Below are 8,599 nucleotides of genomic sequence, written 5' to 3'. Positions count from 1 at the left end.
TTAAACACCAATTTATAAGTATAACATTTAGTAGATTATTCGCTGCCATGGAAAGGGGGGAGGGAAGGAAGAATAGTGGGAAAATATGTAAGTCATAAATTTGCAAATGGATGGATGTTGAAAACTACCATAACATGTAATTGGAAAAAATTAAATGAAATTTCAGTGAAAGAATAAAAGAATCTAGAGAGTTAACAAAACAATAAATCAAGCCCAGATTTATAGAGATTGCTTATTTCTGAGGTGTAAATTCTGACACTAAAAATAAACAATTGACTCTGTCTCTCTGTCTCTGGATGATTCGAGCACACTGCTGCTTGATAGAATTGTGAACTAAATAAAGAGATGGACTTCATTGCACATAAATGCTAAGTCTTATCCTAGGGCTCAAAAATCAAATTTCCAGAGAAAGGATATAGGAAATCACAGTAGACCAAAACAATCCAGAAGTTTTAGTAGACTGAAAGATCATTGCTATTTTTGCTAGCTCAGTTTTTAAGAGATACTCTAATGTATTATGTAGGGCAATGAACTTCAAATTCTAGCTCCAAAATTTATGGTATATCTCCCTGAACAAGTCACATAATGTCTTTGTATCTTAGTTTCTCATGTGTAAAATGAAGTGTCTGGATTTTATGGTTTCTTAGTGTCTCTTCAAGCCTATGCTTCAATGTAAGCACCTTGGGAATCAAGGATATGATAGTCAAAAAAAGTTAATGCAGACTTGGATTTCCTTTTATTGAGAAGTATAGCTTCTAGAAATAAAGAAGCTATTGACCATCAGCACATAGCCCTTGCTAAAAGTGCTGGTTCCAACACTGCAATTTAAAGATGTTGGTGAAATTTTAGATCTAACTACATGTATACAGTACCTTGTAAATTTTAAAATGGTATGTGAATAGAAGTTATTATTCATTATTATTATTATTAATTATTAAATATCTAAATCACATCATTAATTGAGCAATGGCCCCAGAACCAAGAAGACCCAAGTTCAAATCCTATCTCCACCACAGGTTGACTAGTTGACTCTGGGCTAGTCTCCTACTTCTCAATACTCTAGGAAAGTTTCTAACACCTGATGTTTCAGAGAAGATGCTGATTTGTCATGATAATGGATGTTTCCTCACTAAGAAGTTCTCTATTCTATTTCATATATACATATATATATATATATGTATATATATATATATATATTTCTACCTATGCTTATACCTATACTTATTATTAATAAGAATAATATTTATAAAATAATAATGATGATGATGATAAGTAAAGATTAATAAGATACTATGATCATTGGAGGACAATCAAGATGAGGAAGGTCCCTGAGTTCATGATACAAGATCAAGAACATTTGGAGCTTCTTAGACTGTATAAGGAGTAGCTAGGTGGTGCAAAGGATAGATTTCAGGCCCAGGAGTCAGGAAGACTCATATTCCTGAGTTCAAATCTGTCCTCAGGCACTTCCTAATTCTGTGATCCTGGGCAAGTCCTTAACACTGTTTGCCTTAGTTCCCTGGAGAACCACCCCAGTATCTTTGGCAAGAAAACCTCAAATGGAGTCACAAATAATCAGACACAATTAAAATGACTGAAGAACAATAAGCCTGGAGGGAAAAAAAAGACAGCAAAAGGACATGACAACCTATTTATATGAATTTTGAGTGAATTATTCTTAGTTTGTATGATAGGTTGCAAAGAGAAGAATTCAGATTCACTGAAAGATTTCTAATGTTGCCCCAAAGTGGACTGGGATACCTGAGAAGTGGCAAAGTGCTTTGCCTTCAAGCCAGAGTCAGAAGACCACTTGTTCACTATATTATAGTGGGGATTCCTCTTCAAATGTGAGGACCTCCTTGAAGTCCTTACCTCTGAAATTCTCCAATTCTATATTAATTGATTTCCAAGATGTCTTCTAGTTCTACATTGAAATTTTTATACCTTTAATATACTTTTGGTGGTTGTAATGGTATAACATCCCTTTTCCAACCTCCTCTTTGTTTCCTTTTCATAGCCACAATACACCTCCTGCTGTTCATGTTCTTCTCCATAGATGATTATCTTTCCCACATCTGAGTTTTGTTTTGAATAAGGAGACATTCAATGATGAAAGCTAATTCTTCTTCCAAGACGTACCTGTGGCCCTTAGTGATATCACTTCCAGGATAGAGACAGCTTCTTCCCAGCATCCTATCTATCACAAAATCTTCTATGATTCTTCTTCCCTGGTATTTCCCAGATGCATTCCCCCCTATCCATTTTTACAACAACAACCTTACTTTGGCCATAATCAGTTTACAGTATCTATTTCTGACCTCTGACATTCTCTTTTCCATTCTATTCAATGCAAAAAAGGAGACAAATTTAGGGTTGTATTGGTAAATGTTTAACAACCAGTCCCTTTAAAGAAATATGCATAAACAGTATTTTAAATTTAATTAACATTTCTCCATGCTTTCTTACGTATAGATAACCAATAAAGCAATAACTTCATTTGTAACATTTGCTGATTTCCAAAATATATATCCTTACAAATTTAACAAATAGAACAATAGAAATTTATCAATAGGTTCTTGTGATTTGAGCTGCATCATATTCTTAGAGAACTGTTTGGCCATGACACAGACCCTGCTTTAGAAATCAGGTACCATTTTGTGAATCCCAAATGCTTCAGCCTCATCTTCAAGATCTCCTATCAGAATTATCTCTCCATATCCCAATCCCCAAGCATTGAGCTTGTTTATCTTTAATGAATCTAAGAGGACAACCTGATTCCATTCTCTGAAAATCAGAAAGCTACCTCTTTGGTAAAAACAGAGGTATTCTCTACTTTGAAAAAAGATGGAGGGACTCAAGTCTTGTCTCAGATACTGACCAAGGTCAATGGATCATAACCTTTAAGTGCCCAAACTGCATATTTTACAAATAAGTAAACTTGGACCAAATAAGTAAGTTCCTGACCCACTGTAAGTAAAAGCAGTGTATGTCTCAGATCTTCTCACTCCAAAGTCAATACTCTTGCCCTATGGCATGCTGCCTCTCATGCAGACCTTGGACAATGAGTTCATTTGACTAGATTGTCTTAACAATTTTGTCCACCTCTAGAGCCTATGCTAGTTTACAAATTGTTCAAGGTGAGAAATGGAGTTGAGTTACCAGTTGTGCTACTTCTAATGTGGTTGAGATCTCAGAGCTCTTGAAATATTATCTGATTTTCCATTATGTAGCTTTTAAAATTGAGTTTCCCTGTCTATCTGGGCCAAAATTGCAGCAGCCACTCATGGAGTAATTCTACTGTTAACTGCCATCAAATCTTTGACTTTATTCATATCCAGCATGAGATGACTGTCTCCTGCCTAGGCAGTCTGGTGGCCCCCACCCTATTTTACATTTTTGTAATCCTCTCTAGATCTTGTTTGGTCATGAATTCTTCCCCTCCCATAGACCTGATAGAAGGACTATTCCTGCCTTTTCTATAAGAATAGTGTCACCCTTTATAGCTAAATCATGTACCCATTTTGACTTTATCATGTATATGGTGTGAGATGTTGATCTAACCCTTGTTTGTATCCTACTGTTGTCCAGTTTTCACATCAGTTTTTGTCAAATATCAAATTTTTATTCCAAAGTCTGGGATCTTTGGCTTTATCAAACACTAGATTAATATGGTCATTGTTTGCCATGTCTTCCGTACCTAATCTATCCCACTGATTCATTACTCTATTTCTTAGCCAGTATCAGATAGTTTTGATGAGTAATGTTTTAAAATATAGTTTGAGATTTGATAATGCTAAGATACCTTCTTTGTAATTCCCTTGATATTATTGACCTTTTGTTCTTGCAGATGAATTTGATTATTTTTTTCCTAGCCCTATCAAATAATTTGTAGTAGTTTGATTGGTATTCCACTGAATAAATAAATTAATATAAACAGAATTGTTATTTTTGTTATTTTGGCTCAACCAACCCATAAGCAATTAATATTTTTCATTTTTTTAGTTCTGACTTTATTCAGGTGGAACAGTGTTTTGTAATTGTCTTCATATAGTTCCTGGTTTTTCCTTGGAAGGTATTCTCCCATGTATTGTATATTGTTTACAGCTATTTTAAATGGAACTTCTCTTTCTATCTTTTTCTATTGGACTCTGTTGGTCATGTGAAGGCATGTTAATGATTTATAGGGGTTTATCATATCATGCAATTTTGCTAAAACTTCTCGGCTTGAGATCACTTTCCATTTTATTTCAAGAATAAATAATAAATAAATGATATAAATAATAAATATATAAATTAATAATAAAAATGAATGGGTTTTAAAAGTTTATTTTATAAAGTATACCATCCTATCAACTGCTGAGTGATAGTTTTTCTTCCTTTTTGCCTTTTCTAATTCCTCTGATTTTTTCTACTCATTACTTATAACTAATTTCTAGTACCATATTGAATAATTATGGTCATAATGGGAATCCTTCACCTCTGATCTTATTGAGAAGACTTCTAACTTATTCCCATTAAAGATAATGCTTGCTGATGATTTTAAATAGCTACTTCTAATCATGGTAAGGAATACTCCCTTGTAAAAAAAAGTTTTTCCAGCATTTATTGAGATAATCATATAATTTCTATTGGTTTTGTTGTTTATATAATTAATGATGTTTTTAGTTTTCATAATTTTGAGTCAACCCTGCATTCCTGATACAAATCCTACCTGGCCATAGTATAAATCACTGTGATAAACTGCAATAAACATTTTGGTAGTATTTTGTTCAAGTTTTTTTGCATCAATATTCATTAGGGAAATTGATCTATAATTTTCTTCCTCTATTTTAGCTCATCCTGGTTTTTGGAATCAGAACCACATTTGTATCATAAAATGTGTTTGATGGCATTCCTTCTTCACCTGTTTTTTCCAAATAGTTTATGTAGTATTAGAATTCATTGGTTTTTTTTAAATGTTCTGTAGAATTCACTTGTGAATCTACCTGACTCTGTGGGGTTTTTTTCCTTAGGATTTCATTAATGATTTGTTCAGTTTCTTTCTTCTTTCTTTCTTCTTTAGGCATTCTATTTCCTGATCTATTAATTTGGTCATTTTATATTTTTATAAATATTCATCTTTTTCAGATTGTCAGATATATTGGCATGTAATTGGACAAAATATTTCCTGATTGTTTTAATTTCTTCTTCATTAGTGACAATTTCATCCTTTTCATATTTGATTCTGGATATTTGGTTTTTTCTTTCTTTTATAATTAAATTAATCAATGGTTTATCTAGCTTATTGATATAAAACCAGCTCCTAGATTTATTTACTCAAAAGTTTTTTTTTATTTTTCAGTCTTATTACTCTTATCTTTGATTTTAAGAATTTTCAATTTGGTTTTCAATTGGGGATTTTTAATTTGTTTTTATGCTAGCTCTTTGGTTGCATGCCCAATTCATAGTTCTTTTTCTATTTTGCTGATGTAAAACTTTAGAGAACTAAAATTTCCCCTAAATTTTGGGTTGTTGTCATTCTTATTTGTATAATTGTTGGTTGTTTCTTTGAAGTATTCTTTGACCTACTTATTCCTTAGGATAAGATTATTGACAATTTCTTTTTTTTCCTTAAAAGATGCTGTCCAGGTCCTCCTTTTGATTATGATTTTCAGGTAGTTCAATAATTCTGATTTTGTCTCTCCTGTATTTATTTTCCAGGTCAATTTTTTTTCATGAAGTATTTTACAATTTCTTTGATTTTTTTTCATTCTTTTGAATTTATGTGAATGAATCCTAATGTCAGTAGCTTCTACTGCCCAATTTTGGTTTTTAAAGTCTTGTTTTCATCAATTAACTTTTGTACTTTCTTCTTTATTTGGACAAATAAACTTTTTAAGAAGCTATTTTCTTCACTGAATTTTTTGTATCTCCTTTTACATTTGGCCAATTCTGATTTTTAATTTTGTTTTCTTTTTCTTTGTTTTCTTTTTCCAAGTTGTTGATTATTTTTTCCTATAATTCTCTTGTCCCTATTTTTCCTTACCTCTCTTATATGATTTTAAGCTCTTTTTAAAGTGCTTCCATGAGTTTTTTCTAGACTTGAGATCACTTCCCATTTTTCTTTTGAGTTTTGCCTGTAGATATTTTGACATTGTTGTCTTCTTCTGAATTTATGTCTGGATCTTCCCTGTCACCATAAAAACAATTTAATGATAAGATTCTTTTTTTTGCTCATCTTTTTTTACCTTTTTTATTTCTTTTTTTTTTAATTTGAGCTATGGAGATGGAAAAGACATTGTCTCAGACTCCATATACCAGGGGCTACAGGCCCTAGCTGTTTACCTGGTGCTGTATTGATGTTGCCTTGAAGCTCATGGAATGCTCTCATGTCTGATGCTGTGCTGAGGGGATGGGTGGGGCTGGCTGGTACTGCCAGAAACTGCAGGGGTCTGACAGCTTGCTTGGTGCCTAGTGCTGGCTTCTGGCTTGTTCTTAGGCTATTAGGGTGTTCCTGCATTTCCCAGAGGCTCTACTGAAATACATGAGGGTCTGGCTGCTGGTTGACTGCCTATTTGTCCAGGGCTATGTTAAATCTTGTGACAATTCTCAGAGAAGATTGCCCATTATCCTGGCTCATACTGAGGCTCATGGAGAGTCCTGCTGTTGGCATTTGCCTGCTGCATTGCCCTGGGGCTTAGAATCTATTGCTGGTTTGATGAATTGGTGCTTGTTGCTAGCTTGCTAGGATCCTTCTTGTCCTGGACTGCACTCCCCTTTAACTTGAATGAGACAAACCCTTCCTGATCTTCCAAGTTTCTTGGACTCGAAGATTATTTCATACTGTCTTTTTGCTGGTTCTACTGATCCAAGGTTTGTTTGAGGTGCTAGTTTATGGCTGTTTTGATGTGAATATAAGAGATTTACAGCAATTTGCTGCTTATTCTTCTATCCTGACTCCCAGAAATTCAAGATGAAGTCATTAGTCAATAATGGAAGTATGTTTGTCCCAAATTGGCAATTATCCTAAATGAGTAGCCTCTGAAGAAACAGTAGTAAACTGTTTTGATATTGATAATAGTTGGATTAAAAGTGTCTGGAAAGCCATCTTTGGACATATGGAATGCAATGTAGGTGAAAGAAAATGTGTGTGTGTGTGTGTGTGTGTGTGTGTGTGTGTGTGTGTGTTTAACTCTTGTGTGTGTCTGAATTGATGTAGGCTTTGGGGTTGGTACAATGTACAGTGGAACTATATGGAAATGTGGGTGCATTAGAATGTGAATTCATAGGGGATTGGGCACAAGAGTATAACTACTAATCTGGTCTCAGACACTTAATAATTACCTAGCTGTGTGGCCTTGGGCAAGCCACTTAACCCCATTTGCCTTGCAAAAACCTAAAAAAACCCAAAAAACCCAAAAAAATAGTATAACTAGTATCAACTCAGACATTTAGGAGCCTCTAGAATTATTAGGCATAGTAGTAGTAGCAGAAGTAGCAGTAGTAGCAGTAGTAGTGATAGTAGTAGTAGTAGTGGTAGGAGTGGTAGGAGGTGATAGTAGGAGTGGTGGTGATAGTGGTGGTGATGTTTATGAGAGCTAATATTTGGGGGGGAAGCTTGCATTGGTTATTTCATTTGACTTTCATGACAACTCTGGGAGAAATCAAGGCACAGAAAAGTTAAAAATATTGCAAATGATCACAGAGATAGTGATTATGACAGTATTTCAATCCATGTTTTCCTGACTCCAAGTTCTATACTCTATGCTCTGTACCAACTATCTGTAGAAGGACAACAGCAACATCCATAACCAACTATCTACTTAGGCTCTTAAGCTTGGCTCTTTGAAAACATGAGGAGAATACATCCCAAAGAGATCTTCCCAAGCACATGTTCCATGTTGGTGTGGTTGCCCTAAGTAATTGAGTTTTAGCTTTGGGTCCCAGCACCTACTCTTATGAAGGACATCAGTATTTTGGAAACTGAAGAATTGCTGACAGATATATATATATATATATATATATTATATATATATATATATATATATATATATATATATATATATATAGAGAGAGAGAGAGAGAGAGAGAGAGAGAGAGAGAGACTGACATGTTCCTAATGTTCCAAGAGTGTTTATTTGAGAAAATGTGATGCCAGTGATTCCAGAACTCAGAATCTGAGACATTAGATGTTTGGGATCATTAAATGACTAAGTGGTTCCATGGCACCTGGTTGCAGACAAGAGGGGCAGTTACTAAAAAGCAGAACAGGGTGGGTGTCCATGAGTCTATTGAGTCATGTGGGGATGGAGACGAGTAAGCCTGTGAATCACAGAAATAATTTTTTCATTGCTTTTTTCATTGCAGTAAATGCTTTGGTGAGTAGTACAATTGGAACTGCTGATTGACATAAGGTGTGGAGATGACAGACATCCCTTGATTTACAAACACACTACTTAAGTATGATGTGGCCATCCCTTACCTAAATACTTTCCTTGGCTCCAGATTCTACTCCCATTCCTACTGAAGTGGCTATGGGGATTCCCCTTTTCCTCTCCCAGTTCTAAACACCCTAATAGCAAATGAACATTTGGAACCCAGTCCATTTTCAGCATTCATT

Source organism: Macrotis lagotis, chromosome 3, assembly GCF_037893015.1.
Source record: "Macrotis lagotis isolate mMagLag1 chromosome 3, bilby.v1.9.chrom.fasta, whole genome shotgun sequence".
In the NCBI taxonomy this organism is placed as follows: domain Eukaryota; kingdom Metazoa; phylum Chordata; class Mammalia; order Peramelemorphia; family Peramelidae; genus Macrotis; species Macrotis lagotis.
This window is presented reverse-complemented; position numbering follows the sequence as displayed.